The sequence below is a fragment of the Mustela nivalis genome (genome assembly GCF_964662115.1).
Source record: "Mustela nivalis genome assembly, chromosome: 11".
Classification (NCBI taxonomy): Eukaryota; Metazoa; Chordata; class Mammalia; order Carnivora; family Mustelidae; genus Mustela; species Mustela nivalis.
In genome coordinates this window covers 102,193,836-102,217,444 of record NC_139030.1, presented here as the reverse complement: position 1 = coordinate 102,217,444, position 23,609 = coordinate 102,193,836, and the positions used below count along the sequence as shown (strand labels likewise).

At 44.5% G+C, this 23,609-nt stretch overlaps 1 protein-coding gene across 6 annotated transcripts in view; it reads left to right on the top strand.

Moving 5' to 3' along the window:
- Nucleotides 1-3,638: 3,638 nt before the first annotated feature.
- The window catches only part of SPATS2L (spermatogenesis associated serine rich 2 like), a 164,477-nt gene continuing 144,506 nt past the window's right edge, over nt 3,639-23,609 (top strand). For 2 of the 6 annotated variants that reach the window (XM_082688969.1, XM_082688964.1), the window contains exon 1: nt 3,639-3,970. The gene's annotated coding sequence lies outside the window, so the exon portion shown is untranslated. Of the gene's footprint in view, nt 3,971-4,014; nt 4,181-4,243; nt 4,507-23,609 lie in introns of those variants that run through there. The other 4 variants (XM_082688968.1, XM_082688963.1, XM_082688967.1 and 1 more) reach the window with 3 other exon arrangements.

Below are 23,609 nucleotides of genomic sequence, written 5' to 3'. Positions count from 1 at the left end.
TTCCTGTTGTTTATTTATGTTGCATATATTTTCTCCCACTAAGTAACGTTCAAATGTTGGGGTTTTGTTGTTGTTGTTGTTGTTGTTGTTTGTTTTTTTTTGTTTTTGGTACTCAGATCTGTTTAATCTTTTCTGTTAGTTTCTGGAGTTTTTATCATGATATTTCTAACTAATATTATAAAGATAGCCAATATTGTGAGTCTGTTACATTTTTAAATATTTTTTCTATTATTAATCCATCTGGAATTTTTTCTGGACTATGGAATAAGATAGTGTATGAGTTACACTTAGCCCTACAGGTCTTTACTCAGATAACAATTCCCTGTGGGTGGTCAGCAAGTAGCTACCACAGAGTGACTCAGAGACTCAAGCTCCTTTCATCTTTACTCTCCTCTAGGTAAGTAGTCAGCAGATGACCACCCAGGGCACACCGACCCACTGCCTGTTTTTGTAAATAGGGTTTTATTGGAATACAACCCATGTCCATTGGTGTACATAGAGTCTGCTTTCCTATAAAACAGCGGAGTTGAGTTGTTGCGATAGAGACTTTATGACCCACAAAGCCTAGAATGTATACTATGCGGCCCTTTATAGAAAATGTTTGCTGGCTCTCGTTCTAGAGACCCAGACTCCTGAGATACCACGTGGCAGATTAAACAGAGCACTTACCTGGTAGATGTTCCATGGGAGGGGCGGGGCAGTGTCTGATTCAACTTTCCCTTACTTTCCATTGGTCAGAATTCAGTCACGTGGCCTCACCGAGCTACATAGGAGGCCGGGAAATGTGGAATTATTAGCCAATCTCTGGCACAGCCTACCCTGCAGTGATTTGTTTCTTCCTATTTTTGATCAGAATAGGCTAGTTATACTGTAGAAACATTAAAAACCCTGCATCTCAGTAGCTTAGAACAAGGTGGATTTTCTTGCTCGTGCTGCATATCCACTGAAGGTGAGCATGGGCGACATCGCTCATTGTCGTTGTACACTCCAATCCAATGGAGAAGCCATCACCAGGCACTTTGCTGGTTGTAGTACCCGAGGGGAACGAGAGTGTGCTGAGGCATGAAGCTCTTAACTTCTGCGCAGAACTGATACTCCTAAGCAAGCTGCAGGGCTACATCGTCCTTCAGTAGGATGGAGAAGTGCAATCCTACTGTTTGCTTCAGAAGAAGCAAGGCTAGAATATTTGTGGTCAGCCCTAATGCATCACACACACACACACACACACACACACACACACACACACACACACACACACAAAGAACACATTCATCTTGTCCCTGAGCGAAATCACCCAGATTCCGCCCAGTCACTCCCCGAGTCAAAATCAAGGGTCTCTAAATGATGACTCTCCAGGTCTGAATACTGGTTTGGAGCATAGTAGTCTAGTGGTCTTAGATTAAAGCCTGGCAACTAAAATCATTCTCTGTCCCCATTACTTATTCAGATGCCCAAATGGTAACATCGAGACAACAACCGCTCATGGTCTCTAACAGCCTTCTGGGATCTGAGCTGCTTGCATGAGGGTAAGCCCTACTCTGAATGCCCAGAGAATCAGGAGCCCAGCACAGTCTATGGGGTGGAATATGGCATTTTGCTGAAATCGATACTGCAGGGAAAGAGTCAGCCTCATTGAAGAATAGGTCAGTATTGCCCCACACTTACGATTAAATAGATTGGGTGAAGGGTTTGGGCAAAAATATGGAGGAAAGCATATTCAAATTACCTATGTAGAAACATTAGACTATATAAACTAACATACCTTTTTCATCTCTCAAAGAACATTTGTTCATATGATTCTTGCTTGTTTTCTTAAGACTTCACTGTTCTATTTAATTTAGAAAAGAGTAAAAAGGGTTTTGTGGATTGTAATTATAGAGAATCATTTTGAACCATAGCATCATACTAGTATTAGAGAGATAACCACCAGATCAAAATTTCAAATAATATTTTTCAAATAAATTTTCAATATCTGGTGCAAACATGGATACATATTTTTTCCATATTCTATTTCTTTCAACTTTTATATCTCCATGCAGTTATAGAAATGTAATTCATATGTTTTTAAAATCATTTATGCTTAACTCATCAAAATACTGCTTTGGGAGTTATTTGATGCACAGAAAGTTTTTATATACTATTTAATAAGCATTTAAAACCCTCTCCCCCAGAAGTAGGAGAAGTTTTCATTTTTTCCAGAGTAAATAATTATTTTCTTTAGTGACTTTATAATTGTCTTTCCATGGGCTAGGTCATTCCCAGGAGAAGATTAATTTTAGTCTAGTCTGTGGTACAGTGGCCACTATTACACTCCTATTCTCCATTTGTTTTTTTCATCAGTTCAATGCTTTAACATTTTGCTCTCAATACACATGCCAGTTGTTCTTATAGCTACTACCTACTTGCTGGGAAACAGCCCCCAAATGCAAAGGCCATGTATGGGCTTCGGAAAACTTCCCGCTGGTGATACTCAGTTCTTAAAGGTTTTTCTTTCCGATATTACCAAACAAGTTCGATTTGGGAAGAGTATGAAGTGGTAGAGGAAAGGAATGAAGACTGAGTTCAATGTTATTTCCAAAGGCTTCCCAGGAAAACAATTTATCATTCATTTTGGAATTGTAATTATGGAGGTACCCCCATCAATTAAATGATGTATTTTGCTACAGAACCTAAAATGCATATTAAACTTAAGTCTAGTTGCTACAAGTTATCTTTTACTCTTAAATTTAATGTGCAATGGGGTATTTATTCTCCATATTTCTATGTAATAAGGCTTCTGGAAGCAAGTCTTATCTGCAGCACTGGTGGGGCCAGACTGCACAGTTTCAAATCCTCACTCCACCATTTGCCACTCCACCACTTGGGCAAGTAACTTAACTTGTCCGTGCCTCAATTTCTTTAGCAGGGAAAAAAAAAAAAAAAAAAAAAAAAGGCAAAAGGACAAAAGTCGGACCTATGTGATAGGATTGTTTGAAGATTAAATGAGTTAACACTTATAAAGCACTTACAAATGTTCAAATTATGTGATCAGTATACAAATCCAGTATAACAAGAACGGACACCACAAGTCACATACGAAAATGAGTTCCTTTACTTTCAGTTCCTCCATTTATTATGGCCGTGCTTTGTCAACCGAGGCACATAATGTTAGCAGATTTGAACTTTGCCAGAAAGGTGTCGGATTTTATTTCAGATTATGAATTCTTCAACATGGAACGATAACACCATTTTGCTGTACACTCAGAAACCCCTTCGAGTTTGGAGCGTGAGAGACATTCACTGACCTTGGTCTGATATTTGTAAGGGGCTTTGACATCCAAGGAGCCGTTGAGAAACACTAGTATTTAAAAAAAAAAAAAAAAAAAAAAAAGGAGTCTAAGAAGTCACCCTTTTCAAAAAAAATAAACTGGAGTGCTGCCTGCATTTCATTCTCCTGCCTCTGGAAGAGCTGTGTTATCTGAAGTGCTTCCATCATGAATACTGATTGAGAAACTGCCTTTACTTTCCCGACTCCTGCACTCCCAGGTAGAAATCCGTGGGCTGATGCCCCGGTGTCGATCTGGAACTCGGTCCTTCCTCGCGTTAGAGTATCGCATCCTCCCGGCGCCCATTGTGAGCGGGCCGCGAAGGGGAGGGGCGGGAGCGCTCCGGGTCCGCCGGGATCTGAGCACAGATCGGAGCCCCAGGACTTTTTAAGCGCCTCGTTGTGCAGGTCATTTGGAACCCGGCTCTCTGTGTTTACATTTCGAGCCTGGCTCGGGACCAGAAAGCATGACTACCTTCTAAAAGGAGAAGCATCCTGCGTTCGGAGACAGTGCTGGGGGAGGGGGGGGGCGAGGGGGCGGAGGGGCAAAGTCCACCCTCCCGGGGGTGGGAGGACGACTCTCCTGCCACACGTGCGGGCGGTGCCAACCTCTCCGAATAGCAGGGGCAGCTGAAGTGAGGTGGCGGTTCGGGGAAAGGCGAGGAGGTAGGTGTGGGGCAAGCGAGCAAAGTGCGGAAGCTGAACGGGGATTCTTCTAGAAAGTGGGGTGGGAAAAGGAGCTAGGGAGGGCGTGTGGAGCGAAGGCATCTGTGTCAGAACGTGCGTGTGAGCGGATACAAAACCCGAGGGAGGCGTGAGCAGCTCTGTGTGTGCGAGCGGGAGCGAGGGGCGCCGGCTCGGGGTGTGTGCGCCCGGGTGAGTGACACGGAGGGGCGGGCTGGCCGCGCGGCCGGCGGGCGGGGGCAGCTGCGAGGGGCGGGAGTGTCCCTGCGTGGAGCCGGCCGGGCCGGAGTTGTGTCAGTGAAGGAATCCAGTCCGGGGGCCGAGCTGGCTGCGCCCTCCGCCGCGAGCGCCGGCAGCGCGGGGCGAGCTCCGGACGGCGCGCGGCCCAGGCAGCGGCTCCCGCTCGGCCCGCCCTCCGCGCCGCGGGGACCGCCACAGCCGCCGCGCCTCCCCCGGCGACCGCGCCCCCGGTCGCCGTCCCCCGGCCCGGGACAGAGCGGCCGGCGCTCCGCACAGAGGTAAGCCCGGGACTCCCGGTCGCCGCCGCCCGGGACCCCCCACCCCCGGACCCCCGCCCGCTCCCCGCGCGGCGGGCCCGAGCCGGGATGCGGGGCTCGGGCGGACGCGGCGGGGCCTGGGCGGCCGGGACGGAGGCTCGGCCCGGGCCGCGCGTTCCGCAGCCTGGGCCGCCCAGCCCCCGCCGCCTCCCGGGGCGCTGGGTGTGGCCCCCGCTCGGCGCCGCCGCGGGCCGGCGGCGCGGACCGGACGCGGAGGTCAGCGTCCTTCCTTTCTCAGGCCGGCGCGAGCGAGAGAGCGGGCGGGCGGGAGGAGGCGCCGGGTCGGGCGCACATTTGCGCGCCTGGGGCGAGCGTGTGGCCGCCGCGCTCCGACGTGGACCCGCCCGCCCCGGATCTGAATCGGCCGCGGTGCCTCGCCTGCCCGCCCCGGGGCGAGCGCCCCCTTCCACGCGCGGAGCGGGGGGAGACCCACCGCCGCCCGCCGCCCTCGCTCCGAGCCGCGGAGCCGCCCGCCTCGGCCGGGACGAGCCCGCCCTCGCCCGCGTCGCGGCGCCGGGCGGGAGCGGGATGCGCTGGCCCCCGGCAGCGGCTCAGTCGCCGCGGTGGCAGGCGGGGCGATGCGGCCGGACGCCGGGCGCCCGGCCCGCGGGACGAAGCGGTCGCGCCGCCGCGTCTGGGCGTCCGCGGGCGGCGGCGGGCGGCGGCGGGGGCTCGGGACCGGGCGGCGGACTGAAGCCCCCCGCGGCGGTTGTGGCGGAGGCGCGGAGAGCGTTCTTGGCGCCCTCGGCACCCTCGACTTGGCGTGTCTCGGGAGATCGGCCCTGCTCGCCCGCACTCTGTCCGGTCAATCCTTGCGGCAGACGTGGGCGGTGAGGGGCTGAGACTTCACCTGGGCAGAGATGCGATCGCGGCTTCGCATCCTCGCGAGTAGAGGCTTCCCGGGGGGGGGGGGGGGGGGGCTCGGCCGGGGCGGGGGGTGTTTGTGAACTTCGTGAGCTTTCAGTTCCCAGCAGTCCTGGTGTGAGCGCCGACAAGCTTTTGGAGACCTGACACTGGAGATTCTTTCTGTACAGCGTTTTCCTTTCCTTTACAGACCCTGTAGCTCGAGAACTGGTGAAAAACCTTGAACTTCAAACACAGCCCCTTTCCTTACATAAAACGTTGTATGTAATATTTTTCCTTTGCTTTTTGAAACAAGATTTAAATGTTATGTTAAAAGCTTTTGCCTGTCCTGTCAAAAGTCAGGAAAAAAAAAAAAAGTCTCCGCAATTTTAGAACCTATGCAGATTAAGAGGTTTATTCCAGGATTTGAAAGAGTATTGTCGTGTGACCTTTATGGCATCGTTTTAGTTTGTCTTAGAGGAACAATTCATTGCCGTTCTGATTGATTTTGTTTTCTGGAGGTTAAGCAGATGGGCAAGATGGCAGGGGAAAGAAGGGACAGGAAGTCAAAATTGCTTCATTCTGAAGAAAAAAAAAATATTCAAGTAACTGATCCAATTGTTGTGAAAGATACTCTAAAAGACTAAGATTGCCTTCTGGATAAAGTAATTCATTGGCTTTATAAAACTGACACTTAACTGGAAAGCAGTGTGTTGTATACCTGGGGACAGTTTTATCAAGTAACTGTACTGCTTAGAACTATGTGTATGATAGTATTTATTGGATCTTTAACTGGAGAAAATCAACTTTGGGAATGATTTTCTGTTTGAACATGGCAAATATGGCTGCGGTCTCTAGTGTTTTAGATTAAACTCAAGCTTTGTTAAAACCTGTTTTATGAAGGAAGAGAATGTAAAATATGTCAAATTCTGTATCTGTATGGCTTTATTTTTTAAGAAGATTTTATTTATTTGAGAGAGAGAGAGCATAAGCAGTGGGGAGAGGCAGAGGGAGAGGGAAAAGCGGACTCCCCCCTGATCAGGGAGCCCCACAGGGCTGGATCTTAGGACCCTGGGATCATGACCTGTGCCTAAGGCAGAAGCTTAGCGGACTGAGGCACCCAGGCGCCCCCCTGTGTGGCTTTAAACACACACACACACACACACACACACACAGGACTAGCCTAGCCCCCAAGGAGAATTTGCATAAAAATACAAATCACTTGAATGCAGGGAATATTTAAGAGGATAGTAAAAACTCAACATCTGGCAAAGGAGTATATTGCCAATTTTCTTTCTCTCTTTAATGCCCGCCTCTGAAAATATTAAATTATTTCCTAGGAATCAACTTAATTTAACATACTAATCTAGACAGGCAGGATGATAAACTTCTTTTGTATTCATATCGTTTTAGGGAGCTCCCTAATGAAAGTCTTAAGTTGATGGTTTCTGTGCTCCCACTGATTTTTTAAGTGGCCATTGTGGGGATGGCTGTCTGTGGGCTTGTGAAGCTGTTTTATGCTTCATAATGATCAGGGAAAGAAAATGCTTAGGCCACACCATTGCAGTCTCTGAAGTGCTGCCAGTCGGAAGCATCTCGTAGAGCAATTTTGCTGTGCAGATGGAAATACTTGCCATAAGAAGTAAAGCTTTAGAGTCGTCTCATTTTTGGTTCTATCAGTTTCTCAGTCTCTGATCATACAGTTGTACTGGCATTAACCATGACTATTCATTTATGGTGTATGTATGAAAGGCGCCTTGGTGGTCTTTCTTCTATTATCCTTACACAGTCTTAATCAGCATCCCATGGTGGGAGCCAGGACAAGAACTTTTGGTTATAGGTTTAATGAAATGGAAGAAGTTGAGCTTGCTTATAGTTAAGATCCAAGCTGCCACCACCTGTCTGGCCATTGATGAAAGTGGAGTGGGTTTTGTACGTAATAGATAGATATTGCCCTGACATCTTCTGTAGACACTTTCCTGACTCTGATAATGGAATAGTAGGACTGTTAACAATTTTTGTACACAGAGAATAGTCGCTTTTATCAGCATGGCACAGAACATGAGGGCAGTTATATGATACGGAAAGATATAAGTGATGGAGTCTGTTTATTGATTTCTGAATGATTGTACATAATTCAGCTAATCAACTCATTCCATCACTGTTCTGCCTTCAAGTGTAATCACACAATTAAAATATTATTTTCCTGATACAAACAGTTAAAAACCCAGTATACATAATTATAAAAGAAAAACAAACCTTTCTTTTTTTCTTCCTTTTTTGAAGTAGTCTGCTGTGAAGGTGTTATTTCCTTGACACATCAAAATGGCTAATTTGGAGTTGTGATGCTTGTTATGTAAATAGGCCATATGCTGAATTTCTACAGAAGTTTATTCGTTCAGTGTTGTGGTAATGGATAGGATCCCCTAAGTACCAGAACTAAGAAACAGTCTACGAAAATGTATTTCTCTCTACTATTTTTATCAGACCCATTATTTTTGTTTAATCGTGAGTATTTTTATTTTCTAATAAAATATTCTTAAATGTGATGGTGTTAGCTATTCTTACAACACGTACATTTTTATCTCTAGTACTGTTCCCATTTATGTACCTGTTTAATAGACTTTTCATGGTGGGTGTCCTGCTGTGAGACTAAAGGCTGTGTGGCTGATAACAAACCTTTCAGATTCTCTGCTAACCCTGTTCCTTTCACAATGAAAAGACTTCCCTTTTTTTGATACCCAGCAATCTCTTCATCACCCAGAATTGAGACCCAGGGACCATACCTGACTCCTCTTCCTTTCATTACCTCAGTAAAACTCCATCAAGACCTGTAATAGTTTGTAATAGTTTCTCTGAGCCAGCCCCTACCTACATCTCCGCATTCCTCATTTTCCCCGAAGGCTCTGGTCCTTGGCCATCACTGTTCTAGGATGATTAGAGCAGCCTACGTCTTGGTCTCTTAGTTAATGAGTTCTCCTACTAAGCGTGCTTCCACATCAGCCGTTCAAACTCTTCTCCTTAGAACTCCTGTCCAAGGACTGTCTTGCAGGAAGACTGTGTTGACCTCAGGTTTATCTGATTCAAAAACCAGTGTTCTTTCTACTAGTTCAAGTTCTTTCCATGTGCCTCCCCCCAACCCCCAACTTCAGTCCCACCTCTCAACCAGGTTTTAATATACTCCACAGTCTTGCCCAAATTTGACTTACTGACTTTATTTTCTCCTTCTTTCCAACATGAACTTCTCTTCCTGGTAATTGGATCTCACTGCCCTTCTAAGATGACTGTGTGCCCTATTGTTCATGCTCTGCCTTTTAGAACGCCTTTTCCTTTTTCCTCTAACCTAACAACCATCTCCAAGTTAAAGTCAACCTGACCACATTTCTCATTTGTTTCTTCTTCTGCCCGTTTGTCCGCACCATCCCTTTAGAACATCAGATACTCTCCTGTGCCATGATATGCTTCATCTTGCTTTTCCAACTAGACTGCAAGTTCCTTGAGGGCACTGATGGACCCCGTATACTGTCCTTGAACCATCTACAGGGCTCTGGCATAGCAAACTCTTGGAAGTGTACCAGTAGAATCAATAAGGGTGAGTTTTTTGTAAATGATGGGGTTTGATATTGCCTGTGTCCTGCTCACCATTATGTCCCCAGAGCCTAGCTTGCAGCTTGACACCTAGTCATGACCTCAATAAATATTTGTTAACATAGAAATTAATGTTGACATTAGATAAAAGGGACAGGCATTTGAAGGAGACATCTGTCAAGGAGTTTTTTCCCCATTTTTCTTCTGTGGTTCTAATCAGCCTCTCCATTCATCAGCTGTGAGATTCTGAGGCCTCGGCATTTTCCAGAGTCGAGATAATGATGGAGGCTGGCAGTTGTGAGTTGGAATTAAGGAGGCTGTCGTTATTTTAAGGTGGAGTGATGGGTCTCAGTAGCGAGCAAAAATAAAAGCATTCAGGCTTTATGCCAGGATTTTATACCTGAAACAATTAGCCTGGAGTCCTCAGTTAAATTCAAGTTCAGCTAATCGACCATAAAATCCCCTGTATTGCAGGGGCTGCCCAGCCTTCTCATTTTAAAACTTCCTTGTAAATAAAAAAAAAAAAAAAAAAAAGAAATTCCTCTGGGGATCCATCCAGGGATGAAAGGTAAGGTAGGGGAAGTTGCCACATCACCATATTGTATTCAGGATAGAATTCAGTTCTTTTAAACTTGGAATGAGACTCCTTTTATCCAAGACCCTGTTTTTGCCAGGAAGGAGTTTATAGTTTTAACAGGAGGAATGACACATGTAAACCCGGAAACAAAGGTCTGAGAGAGCTCAGAAGGGAAGATTTCCCTTTTGCTGGGAGGCGGTGGGTCCTTTCTAAAGTGACAGTTGCCTGGGCTTGTTATTGAAAGATTTCAGAAGCTGTTATTGGGAATATGGGGGGCGGGGAATGGTGGCGGGGTCGGGGGGGATAGGGAGGGCCAGGCATTCTCCAGTTGCGACTGTAACATCAGTGCCCAGTGTCGCTGCCCCTGCTCCTGAGCTGAACCCCCACTGGAGCTCCCCCGGGCCTTGGTGGGCTGCGGTGTTCAATAATGAAACTTTAAGGATACACAGATCCCTGCGACAATTACTTTTGGTGCCAAGTGCTGAACTGACCATGATAGAAAGCCCAAAATAAATCTTGTAAGCAATATAACCAGTGCATTCCTGGGTAGCATCCAGCTTGTTCAGAACACGCGAAAGGTCTCCTGCATTATGGAAACACGGCTGAAGGTTGAAACTCTATGCAGGGAGAGATCTGGCCCCAAGGAGCCAGCCGGCTGTGAGGCGCTGCCCAGTGCACCCAGGAGAGCTCAGTAAAGGAAGAAACGTGCCATTCTCTAGAACCCTAGTTCTGATTCTGTAGAGCTACCCCCACAAACTGCAAACCTAGGACATATTTGGGGTCAGCGTAAGAAAGGTGGTCCTATTACAGGTTGTGCTGTTTCATGAGGTGGCTAAGGACCCCCACCCCCCACCCCTCATTCCAAAATGTATCCAAGCACAGGCTGTAACAGGCGGTGTCTCATTTAAATACATGCCTTATCTCCTTTTTTCCTCACAACAGTGCTCTCAAGTATAAACCCCCATTACCCCCTTTTACTGTAGGGCAATATCAAAGCTTAGAAAGGTTGAGCAGTGAGTTCGGAGTCGAACAGATGTCAGGCATCTGAGGGCCAAGACGGAGTATGTACTGTGACGAAGAAAGGACATGAACATTGGGTGGCCATTAAAATTTTTAATATATTTTTTAAAGATTTACTTATTTTTTTAGAAGATTTTATTTACTTGACACAGAGCAAGCGAGAGGAGGAACAGGGGGAACAGCAGGCAGAGGGAGAAGCAGGCTCCCCGCTGAGCAAGGAGCCCGATGTGGGGCTTGATCCCAGGACCTTGGGATCATGACCCGAGCCAAAGGCAGATGCCCAACCAACTGAGCCACCCAGGCACCCCTAGATTCATTTATTTTAGAGAGAGAGAGCATGCGAGCAATTGAGAGTGAGTGGGGGTGGGGAGGCAGAGGGGAAGAAGAGATTCCTCGAGCAGACTCCCGAGTGTGGAGCCCAGCGCGGGGCTCGAGGCGGGGCTCAGTCTCTGGACCCATGAGCTCACGACTTGAGCCCAGATCAAGAGTCTGGCACTTAACCAACTAAGCCATCCAGGTGCCCGCGGCCATTAGGATGTTCAGGGCCCTTCCCAACACTAGGATTGGTGGTTCAGTTCTCCTCAGGCCTCAAGATGTTGATCGCTGCGAAGTACAGTTTCATGAGCAGCGGCACCTGATTCTAAAAATTCAGAGCAAAGTGAACACAGCCGTGTCCTCTCATGACGGCCACCTCTAACTTTCACACTGGCAGGTCCATCGTCCAGGATTCTCTTCTGATTTTTGACCTGTGCACCCTAGTGATCAGTCTCTGCTCCTTGAAACTTGGCCCACCCGTTTTCCGAGTCATTCCTCTCTCCTGATTTCCCCTGCGGCCTATTCCTAATGTAGTTTCTCTCTGAATCAATGAAACCCACTTCACCAATTTTTCAATCTAGGAGTTGTTCTAGATTCCTCCTTCTTCCTCAACCCCTCTATTTCTCTGACCACCAAGCCCCGTTGAAACCATCTTTCTCAGAGGCTTTGGAATCTGCCCTGGCCTGTCTGGAACTTGTGCCACCATGACAGCTTTGGTTCAGGGCCTCCTCACTTCTCTGGAGAACACTGCAGTGGCCTCATAACCGGCCCCTCTGCCTTCTGCCTGGCCTGCCTCCAATCTGTGCCCCACACTGCTGCCTTTCTAAAAGGCAAATTTGATCATGGCTCTCTGCTGCTTAAAACCCTTCAGCAGAGTCACTGCTTCTCCAGGATAAAATCTAAGCTCCCTAGCATGGCACAAAAGCTCCTTTGTGATCTGGGTTCTCCCTTCGTGTGCGTATCAAAGTCTTCTGTAATGATCCTAGTCCCTGCCCGGGCTCTGAGCATCCCTACTCGAGGAAAGGAGTTGTTACAGGAGAGAAATGAGAGGAAGGATGGGAACAGAGAAGAGCTTCTAGAACTGTGCTCTCTAGTACGGCAGCCACTAGCTACGTGTGGCTCTCGAGTACTTGCAATAGGGCCAGTCAAAATTGAGATGTGACGTGAGAGTAAAATATGCCCCAGTTCAAAGACTCTGTGTGAGAAAAAAAATGTAGAATATTTCATTAACAAATTCAGATATTGATTACATATTGAAACAAATCTTTCGGATATAGCAGTTTGAATAAAACATTATTGAAATAATTTCACGTGTTTATTTTTATCTTTTTTTTTAAAAAAACCATGGCTACTAGAAAAATTCAAATTACCTGTGTGGCTTGCATCCTCGTTCTATTGGACAGCATCGTTAGGGAACAGCTCTTCATTCCCAGGAGATACATCCTCTATGAGCCAAGCCCCTGAGCTTGTTGAATGATTAAGTCAGCCCTACAGGTACAAAAAAGCAGCTATTGCTCCATTCTTAAATCCAGAGATACGAGTGGTATAGATAAGATTCAGAATCAAAGAGACAGATTGCGCAGGCTGCAGCCCGGAGTCATACACGCAGTGTGCATGGTGCTGAAATCATGATGATAGCACATCTGTCTTCCTTGGCTACCCAGGCGCCCTCGTGAGTGGGAGGGATGCTTGTGTGCCAGAGGGAAGGTATGAGATAGCCAGGAGGAGCAAGGGGAAGGTAAGTGGAGGCACATTCCCGAGAGGCCCCCGACTTGTGTGGCATCTAGAGTCTTGCCTAGGACCCTGAGACACCCCATCCTGCCACTGATCTTTCCCAGTGGTCTAAGGCCCAGCTCCCCCAGGATTCTGGACAAACTAGTGAACTAGTGGGTCTCGACCCTTAACAGTACATATGACAACAGCTGCGAGAGCCCTTGAGATACCGAGGGCAGCCATCGGGGATCAGTTGGCCCCCGAGGCTTGGAAGAAGGGCACATGGGCTCTCTGAAAGACCCAGAAGGTACTATGTTGTGTCCTAAGAGATATGCAGAGCTTTATGTTTTCACAGTAGAAAAGCCGACCAGTGGTAGGAAAACCAGAGCTTATCGGGCTGGGCAGGAGGGAGAAACCTGGAGGTGTGGGCAAGAAACCATGACTATCATGGGAAAAATTTAGCAGGATCAGATTCCAGTGAAGTCTGATAGGCAGAGTGACTCAGCGCCTTCTCTCCTAGTTGTCTGCAGATCGTGTTCTGTCGAGCCCCCCTTTGGTTCAGGGAAGAGTCCCCCTGAGCAGTTGTTTTTACCTGTGTCTACATATTAGGCATGTGTCTAAGATTCTCCTAAGGAGAGAGTTTCATGTGCTAAAAATAAAAGTTCAAAAGGCGTCGATCTACAGAAAATGGCCCGAGAAAATGGTGACCAAGTCGGTGTGGTTATTGCTCCATGTGCAGGATCTGGGACCAGTTTAGGCCATTTGCAGGAGGGTCCCAGCTCCTTTGCATCCATTCCTTACAGACTCCTTGTGGGATTGGCTCTGCAGTTTGCCTTGCCCAGGCAGTTTACCTAGAAAGCCGTAACTCAGCCTCATTCTCGGGTAACCACATTGTCACTTTGTGCCCTAGGTTTCCCTGTCTCCCTCATTCCCAGGTCTCTGCCTTGTGTTTAGTGTAGGAAACCCAGATTGCCTTCGGTAAGGGTCCCATCATAATTATCCGAGCTTTCTTAGGACAGTAGTCTTACTGCCGAGCTACAAGTCCTAGGCTGAGTCTCCGCTACTCCTTTCCAGGCTTCTTCAGTACCGACACCGGCCAGTAGTGGGCAGGAAACTCAGAGAGTTTGACAGCTTGCCTGGATACTGGCTGTTACCTGGTTCTAGACCCCTGACACCAAACACTGCTTACTAATGAGCTGCCCTCCTGGTCTCTGGATCCTATTTGTACCCACGTGCAACTTGTGGAGAGACGGGGAAGGCTTTTTCTAAATTATGATACATCCACTTCTTTGTCTCCAGTGGGAAGGCTGGTCTCCTGTGTAGCCAAGAAAGGTAGCAGCCTTCACAGTGTGATTTTAGAATCCATACTGCTCAAAAGGGCCCTCCAGATAGCAAGAGCTTCTCTCTCCTGCTCTCTGGTATGTGAAAGCCTACATACAAACTCTGTTCCCTTTTCTAAGATCAATAGTGCTTATCAGAAAAAGAGGACAAATTTGGTGCTTGAAAGACTTGGTTTTGATTTATGTAATTGGCTGTCTATATTATTTAAATTATTTAATCTTCCTGAGTCTTAGTTTTCTTATATATGAGGTGAAATCAATGATACCTACATGTTTTGTTGTGACTAGACAAAAGGAGACCTCAAGAGCCCAGCCGCAGGGCCTAAAATGCAAAGGCTAGGGAAGTGGTAACTTACCCGTGCTGGACACGCGCTCCTTCAGCTGAATACTTGGATGGACCCTTCCCTGAGACTGATGAGGAGGAAAATAAGCAATCTGAGTCACAGGGCCCAGATCTCCCCTATCAGGGATGAAAAAGGACCACAAGGAACTTGCCTTCACCTTTCGCTCAAGGCCAGTCCTACCTGATGGTTTGCATCTGTGCAAGCATTCATCTGAGATTATGAGGACAGCACGAAGGCATGGAAAAGGGCATGTTCACATCCTCCGCCAGGATAACATAAAAAAAAACAAAGCAAGTCTTTAGATCTCTGAATAGCCAGGTGCGCTGCGATCAAAATAAACTTTTATTTCTATTCTTTGCTGATAAATTACAAATAAAGGAAGTCACTAAAATACCGTGAAAAGGAAGACTCATAGACAAATTAGACACCAGGGACAGATTTCACACTTACTTTGTTGGAGCTGTTTTTTCCTTAACTGTGGGTGTTTGGGAAGTTCTTTTGTTGTCATCTTTGTTGCTTATAAGAAGGGGGAAGAGCTTTAGTGTACTAAGGGAAGAATGGTTTTGATTGGAGGCAATAATGTTCTCAGTGTGGGCTGGCTTTCATACATTACAGTGATTGCTAATACAGAACCGAGAAAACCCATCTATTGAAGTGCCATAAACAGAAGTGAGATGGTCTGATCTGACATATTGCCACTTCTGATCGATGAGTGTTTATGATAGGAATGTGGGCAGCCTTGTAATTCTTAGGAGGAAAGTGGAAGATGTTATTCTGGCTGTTGCGGCTCCTAACATCCTGATCTAGGAAGTCTCTGTCCTTTCTGTTTACTTCCCCTGTGAAGTGTGCACGGCTGGCTGGACGCAGTGCATGCATGGGGCTCCCCGTGACTTCCTTGACTCTGGATGCAATTGACAACCCCGCCGTAACACCAGAGCCTCAGTGTAGGGTCATGAGAAAATAGCGAATGCTCAAGGAAAAAATGCAAATCAATGGCCTCAAAAATTAAAAAATGAGAGCATTAAAAATATTATTGAGTGCCGGTTTGTGACATAGAATATATAAACCCATTTATTGTTTTGATAGTCCCAGAGCAAGAACTGTTTCAGCCGCACGGGATGATATCAGCTAGGGTTGCCATGACAACATTAATTTATAATTTCCGAACTTTGGTAGAATTTCACCTTCTGGACTCTTCCAGATTGCATTTAAATTTATAGTTATTTCTCATTTATCAAGGCAGGCATAGTTAGATATTGCTTACATAAAGGCCCTAGGACTGTCTTCATGAAAGTTACGAATGTGAAATTAGAAGCATAGGATGTGTGTTGCAAAGGGATAGTGGGTGCTATGTTTTTTTGTGTTGTATTTTTTTTTTCCACATTCCCCCCCAAATGCAGGATTCCTAGTCAGCCAGCTGCCACTCGAACCCTGCCAGGAATGAGGACTTCCCAATTTTTCTGTGCTGAGGAATTGTGCTGACAGTCATCCGCAATATTTCTGAAGCTTCTTTAGATGTGGACCCTGTCTCGTGTGTGGTTGGACCAGACTCACTATGAAGCACAGGCCGATGAAAATGCTGAAATCTGCCTCCGTTTATCCTTTGGGGTGCCCCAGAGTACCGCCTTCTTGTAGTAGGTCTTCAAATACTTGACCACAGCCATCGGACCTTCTCTTTTCAGGCAGATGTGGGGTCCCAGCTCCTCGGGCTGCGAGCTCCCATCCTGCCGTCGCTCCTCTAGTCACCCACTGCGCCACCCATGCCTTTTGGAAAGCAAGGATCTTGAACTCAACACCCTGCTCCCAAGTTCTCTAAGCCGTAGGAAACAAACTCCTTCAGCACACCCTTCTTTTATTAATCCAGTCAAATATTCTGTTGGCCTCCATTTTAAGTCTAGGACAGCACGTTGTTGGTTTATGTCCAAAGTCAAATAAAATTTCCAAGTCTTTTTTTAAAACAACTACTCCAAAGCCACGTCTCCCTCACTCTGAACTTGTGCAGTTAATTATGTGACCCTGTGTGGACGATTTTACATTTATCCTGGTTACATATTGTCTCTTTCTGTCGAATCATTTTTCTTCTCTGACAAGACATTTTTGAGTTCTAATTTTTTAAAATTCAATTTATTAGTGGTACTTCTTTCACTTACTAATTACACATTTGAGGATTATACTTTCTCTCTCATCGATCAAATGTCCACTGGGACAGCCCTGTGACTTTCTACAAGAGACTTGGCATCAATATGTGAATTCTGTTAGGGTTTTTGTTTTGTTTTTTCCTTTTAACCAGTTTGATAATCTTTGACTTGCATTTTCTTTCTCCCAGACTGCCAAAGAGGATAGAGTCAGGAAGTAATTTAGTCAAATGCCTCAGTAATGCTATCACTCTTGGTCCACATAATGCCAATCATAGGACCTCTATTATGAAGTGACACGATTAATTTGGAGTCACTTTTAGATGGTATTAATCAGTTTTTTTTTTGAAAAATGGTCTGGAAGCATACCTAAAGACTCTTACTTTTCGTTTAATTTAAAAATAACAATTTTGTAAAATAAATTCATCCCTCGTCTATAATTTAAACTTGTTTAGTTCAAAGCAATTGCTTTTTTGTCCATCATTCAGTTCTCTTTATAGAATCATTTCTCCGAAAACGAATCGGTGGTGTGACAGGAAATCACTCCTTAGGTGTCACTCCAACACATCATTAGATTCACACCTTCTGGAATAGACAGTAATCAGGCTGAGGCATGTCCAAACAGTGTGCTGGTGTCAACGTCAATGGCTCCATGACAGTATCACTTAACATGACCATGACAGAGAATGCGCTGATGGCATCATGTCACTAATAGATGTGTTTTTGCTAAGTGGAAAATTCTGTATTATTTGAAAAGATGTCCCTGCCCCCGTCCCCCACCCCCTGCCACACACAAGCTCTTTGAGTTTTTGTGTCAGTATCACATGTCTGTCAAGAATACATATGGTGTTTCCTGTCCTATATTTGGTTGTATTCATATTCTAAATAGTTTCTTACATACTTTTTACCTTGGACTCAGTGGAAAGAAAAAAATCATTTAAAAGAATAGTAGCACTGAGGAACTCAGATCTGTAAGTGAAGGAACAAACCATCACTTCCTAAAAATACTACCGTTTGTATAATACTCTCCATTTTGCTAAGTACTCTCACACATTTTCTTCTTTGAAATTTCTTTTTTTTCTGATTGTGAAAACAACGCATACTCCTTGAATTTGGAGAAGATACTGAAATGGATAAGAAATAATTACAAGTCAGCTAAAATCTCACCACTCAGAGATTGTCACTGCTAGCATCTGGTGTGTCTGTGTGGTGTGGCTTTGAGTGTGCATGTGTGCCTACGTTTGTGCGTGTTTGCGTGTGTTTAAACTAGCCTCCTGGTGGGCCTAGGAAGTTTGTATTGAAGAATCAATACAATACAATACAATAACCTCGTATTTAAAAGGGCTTTAGGGGTGCCGGGGTGACTCAGTCGGTTAAGCGGCCAACTCTGGATTTGGGCTCAGGTCATGGTCTCAGGGTCCTGGGATTGAGCCAGGTGTCGGGACATCCGCCTGCGGATTCTCTCTCTCCCTCGCCATCTGCCCCTCCCCCGCCACATGCTCTCACACTTTTCCTCTCTCTCTCAAATAAATAAATCTTAAAAAAAATAATATGGCTTTGAAATTAGACAGTTTGAGATTCCAGTCCTGGCTATACTTCTTATGTAGTGCCCGTAAATTGCCCAAACGATCGAAATTTCAGTTTCTCCTTCTATAAAATGGAGGCAATAATAGTATTCATGTAATAAGTTTATTGTAAGAATTAATAAGGTAATGCATGTAGAATGCATACCATGGTACGTGGCTCATAGTCCATGCTCAGTAAGTGCGAGCTGTTATTATACAGGTTTTCTGGTCTGTTTTCCTCACTTAAATTCTAGGATAACAATTTCCCTTGTCATAAAATATTACTGAAAAAATATTTGGCTTGATTGCTTACATTTCAGTGTATGGATATACCTTAATGTAATCATTTCCCTATGCTTAGGTCATATCGCGGTTCTTCGCCGTCATAAAGAGCACCGGCATTGATACCCCTTACGGTAGTTCTTGTGCACAGACAACAGTTTCCAAATGAATCACTAATGGCAGTTTTTAGATGGAAAAAGACCCACCAGTTCCTTAGTGTGTACTCATATACCAAGTTGTATGCCAGTTGTTTTTTTTTTTTTTTAACAGCAAAATTCTTGTTTACCTCTCCTGCAACCCCTTTGAGGCAAATCGGTTCCCCCCATTTTTCAGATGAAAAAGCTCTGAGAGGAGATAAGTAGTTTGCCCAAGGTCACAGAGATAATGGTGGTGGAGATGGTATTGGAAGCCAGCTGTCTGATTTCAAAGCTTAAGCTTCTCCATTCTGGCATGCAGTCCGTGCCTATCCTTTTAAGGCTAGCGGAATGAATAGTTACCATTGTGCTTTTTACAAAATGTCACTTGGTGCCACGTCAAAGATCAGACACTTGGCTGGAACTCTTGGCTTCCTCAATATAGTACCTCTTGTGTGCGTATGTTCTTATATGTTTTGGAATCAAATCTCATTAAAAGAAGGTGTTAACTAAAGGAAATAAGACATCGATAGGATTATTTGATGAAAGCAAACCTCCGGGAAGAAAACATTTATTTAGTCAATAATACAAAGGTCGTCTTTGTTTTAGTGGTATGGACTAGGTCAAAATGACTTCTCTGCCTAGGAATCAGAATATTTTACAGAAATCAGTATAGGAATGAAGTGATCATAACAGCCAAAGTAAATTGATGGCGTCAAAAGGAATGGTAAGTTTCATTACTTTTATATTAGGGGTTGAAAAGAAAAATCTTTAGCTTTAGCTATAAGATGATACATCCGGAAAGAGCTATAATATTTGCTAAAGGTATAGGTGTAGGGGAGACATGGAATATATACTGGGATGAACCCCCAAAGAATTATTCGGTGAACTGACAAGTTGTCTTTAAAAAGTCAGCCGTTTGGAACATTTATCTTGGCAGCTCTCAAATCTGACTTACAGCATGCAGTGTGGCAGTCAATTTTGTAGGAAAAATGCATAATTAATATGAAGATCAAGGTGTAGGTATTGCCAGTCAGTACCTAACACAGTTTCTTAGAACAAAGGAACAATTGAAGTTGTCTTTTAATAGGGTAATCCCGTTTTGTCATTTTTAGGCTTCAGTTCTTAGTAAAAATGAACGAAAAAAAAAATCCTAGTAGTAAAATTTCACATTGAAAAGGTACTTTGTTGCAGAGTTTATAACCAACTATTGTCTAATCAAGAAAGCTATCTTTGCTTAAAAAGAAGAAAGAAAGCAAGCTATCTTTGGTTTTGAGTTCTTGAATTTTTATAGCCTTTCAGCTTACACATTCTTGCATTAGAATTGTTCCAGTTTTCCTTAAGTCATCTTAGTTCTTGCAAGGGATAAACAGTGTTGCCCACAGCCAAGCAACTAAAAAGGTTTGGATCTTGACAGGACATGACCACCTACTTGACCTGTTGAGAGGATGTCCCCCATGGTAAGGTTCTAGCTGGAAAGGGCCCAACAAGCTAACTTTGGGCTCTGTAATTGTAACCGTGAGCAGAGAATTGGACATGAGTCTACAGACTGGATTCACTACGTGGCTCTATTGTGTAGTAGCTGTCTGACCCAGGGCCGACTGCTTGACTGTCCCTGCCCCTCAGCTCCCTCAGCTCGCATACAAAGATAACGACTGGTGCCCAGGCAAGGGGCATATGAAGGATTACATGTATTGAGCAAACCATGTGGTTAACTCAAAAGTGTTTTTATGGCGCATTTCCAAGTTGTGAATTGATGGCCATGGGCCATCCCTCTCGAGGAGGAGCCAATTTACCTTTGAAATATTTTCAAATGAATAATAGGAATATTTGTAAAATGTATGCAAGAACACACCACTCTTGGGGCTAGTCTCACCAGACCCTTCTCTTTCCTCGTTCTTTATCCAGTAATAATGGGATAGGCCCATGCTCTGCCCTGGAAGCCCCTGGTCCCTTGCTTGGAGTCTCTCAAACCTCATGCCCATGGTTTATTCCTCTGATGAAGGAAGGAAACCTTTGGCATCAATAGGTGATTCCTCTGAACACAGTCAAGACCTTTGTGAAAATAGGCATTTAGATCTATTACGTTGCCCCAAGACAGAAGATAGAAAATTTTGATATTTGATGCATTATGTAGCTTTCGATAAAAAAAAAAAAAAAAGACTCTAAGAACTGTAAGGTGGGAAAACATATTCCAACTAGATAGCTTTATAAAAAGTTCTAGGAAACTCTTTGATTTTTTAAAGTAATCATTGTTGCTGGAGGGGAAAAGAAAAGAGAACCAAGAGGTTAAGAATTTTGACACTGGGCAGTGTCCAGCAAGTTCTTCAGAAGTCTCTCTTGGTTTTTCTCACAGCCCGATTATGTCCCAGTTAAGGGCACAGAAACTACTTCTGAGTGTTGGCTGTAACAAAGGAACTCCCAATCCTGGGGCTGTGCTGACTCCCTTTCCCCCGGGTGCTGTGGGCCAACTTCTCCGCCTCTTATTGCCTCGCAGGCGGTCACGGTGGTCCTTTCTCTCAGTTCTTTAGAAGGACAGACTTGGATCCTTAGCTGCCTGAGGGCTGAAGGGGCTGTAGGACTCCGATGAAGGTGTTTCAGGCAGTTAATGATTGAAATGTCCCTGTGGCATTCCCCAGGGAAGGACATGTGGAAGCTGGGTGCTGGACGTTTTAGACAAGCCCGTTGAGCAATAGGGAGCCACAGGAGGGCCCACAGAGCCTGGGATGGCTTGAGCATCCTAGTTGGGAAGGGCTAAACCTGCTTGCTATACTCATTCTGAATCAATTTCTAAAATTTATTTCTCTTACCCTACCTGGAATCTATTCTGAATTTCCCTCATTTGCTTTGGTACTACATTTTATTCAGCGCATTTCTTCATTTTATTAAGCTATTTCTTGAGTGTCGACTCTGTATTAGGCACCGTGAGAGGAGGAATCAGACACTGAAAAGGAGAGATCATTACATGCCTTTGGTAGAAAGCGAGATATGCCTCCAGAATTGGGAAAAAGGAGAAGTTAAACACATGATTTTTTTTTTGGCTGTACTTTCTACAATAAATTGTACTACATAAAAATCTATACCAATATTCATTTATGTAGCAAATCCCATTATAATGAAAATTCATGTTATCTGTGACTGGGGCAAGCATCACCAGAACACAATTCCAATACAGCAGAAGACTTTGGGCAGTCCCTCGGAGGGAGCTAAAATGGGACCTGACCTATATATCAAGCTTTTCACAGTTTTGATATTTTTCATTTCCACATGTCAACAAATACCGGACTTGATATTAAAGCCAGTTAAATCAATATTTCTTCCTGTAGTCAAGGTACAGCAACATATATCCGAGGGCAGCATATCCCCAACAGCCATATTTTGTTGAGTACATATATTTTGTCATAACCCTAACTGACTGAACTACCTTCAGCTGCATAGGATGAAAACATCAACATAGCTAGCATTTAAAAAAAAAAAAAAATCTTGTCCCTCAGCCCTCATTTAAGCAATCCCATAATTTATTTTGCTCACTTTAATCATAAGGAATGAGAAAATGGAAAAGATCTTGATTGTGGTAGCTGTGGTTCCTCTGAGCTCCAGTGGGTCTGCCTCTCCCTTTCCCCCAACGCCCATCCCAACCAGAGGATCTCGGAACATGGCAGCAGTGTAGCGGGTACAAGGGAGCCCAAGAGTTTTAGACCACAGGGTCCTAATAAGTGTGAGGGAAAGGAGAGTAGGGTAGAAACTCATCCATCTTTTGGGGAACTTTTAACTATGAAAAGATTTCTGAAAGTTACCTGTTCAGAACTCCCAGTGTTTCTCTAAACAGATGGCCTGAAGTCAATGTATAAACACAAACAAATTTATTTACTGTCATCAAAGAGGCCTTCCTTCCCTGTGTATTGTGGAGAGAAGAGTGATTATCATTCCCTGGGCTCCTGCTCTGTGCTAAGCACTTACAGTATCTCACCTCTAGGAGACAAAATGGGGCTTCAAGCCATGTGTTATTATTTACGTTTTCTGTGCAGCAGGGACTGCCGAGTCGCTTATCTGGTGGCACCAAACCAGAAAGGGATTTGAACCCAAGTTTGTCTGATTCCGAAGCCTTTTCACTTTTTATATCAGGTGACTTTCCATAATACATCATGAGATCGAAAAAACATTTTTTAAGAAAAATTGTTAAAGTAATACCTGCTCATTATAGGAAATTTGGAAAGCAGAGACATTATAAAAAAAGAGGACACAACAAACAAAAAACCTGTAATTCTTTACCCAGGGGTCATCACTACTAAATTTTTAACTTTATTCTTTCCAAGCTTAAGAAAGCTCTCCTTTATATATCTGACAGAGTATTGTTCCTCAGTTGTCACCTTGGACATTTATGCAGGTACTCCAGCAATGTTGCTTTAAAATACTTTGGGAATCTCAGGGCCAATTTAGGCATCAAATTCTCTATAGACTTCCATGCCCAGGGTACTTTACCTGAATACCTATCAAAATAATACATTTTTTGTATGTTCTCCCATTTTTTGCCTTCTAAATTTAGATGCTAAAAATGTCTAACTATCCTGCAAAGAATGCCATCATTGCTCTCTTTAAGAACCATAAACATCTTGTACTGACTTCTGTTGTGGTGGGAGACAGACTTTGCCAAAATGCTGCTTCCTCCCATATCAAAGATTGATGGACATTCTGGGGCATGTTTAAAAGTCTGCATTAAAAATTGTATCTATAAATGTTTAATAGCTTATTTGACGACTCATGTTATTTATTACATTGTCTCCACACCATTATTTGCCCTTTTTAGTTCATAAAATCAAAAAATTGTTTTTGTCAAAAGCTTGAAAAGCATATTTTAAAATCAATGTCTTTTTAATGGAAGTATTATACTTGCAGAATTACTCCCCTCCTAGGAGTTCTGTGAAAGAAACATGTTTAAAGGTGATGAACCGATCTTTAAATAAAGTCAGTAGCATCTTGTATCAAAGTTAATGTTTCTCAAAGAAGCAGTCGCATGTGCACTCACACACACGTACATCAAAGATTGCTACCGAAGTGGTCATTAGTATACCTTAATAAAGTCAAGAAAGTCACATCAAGTGTCGAATGAGTTCTCATCTCTTTGGTTTATCGCACACAACACTATTACTCTTAGAAAACAAACCTAAAAACCCTCAGCCCAAGCATTTCCCTGCTTGTCTAGTTACT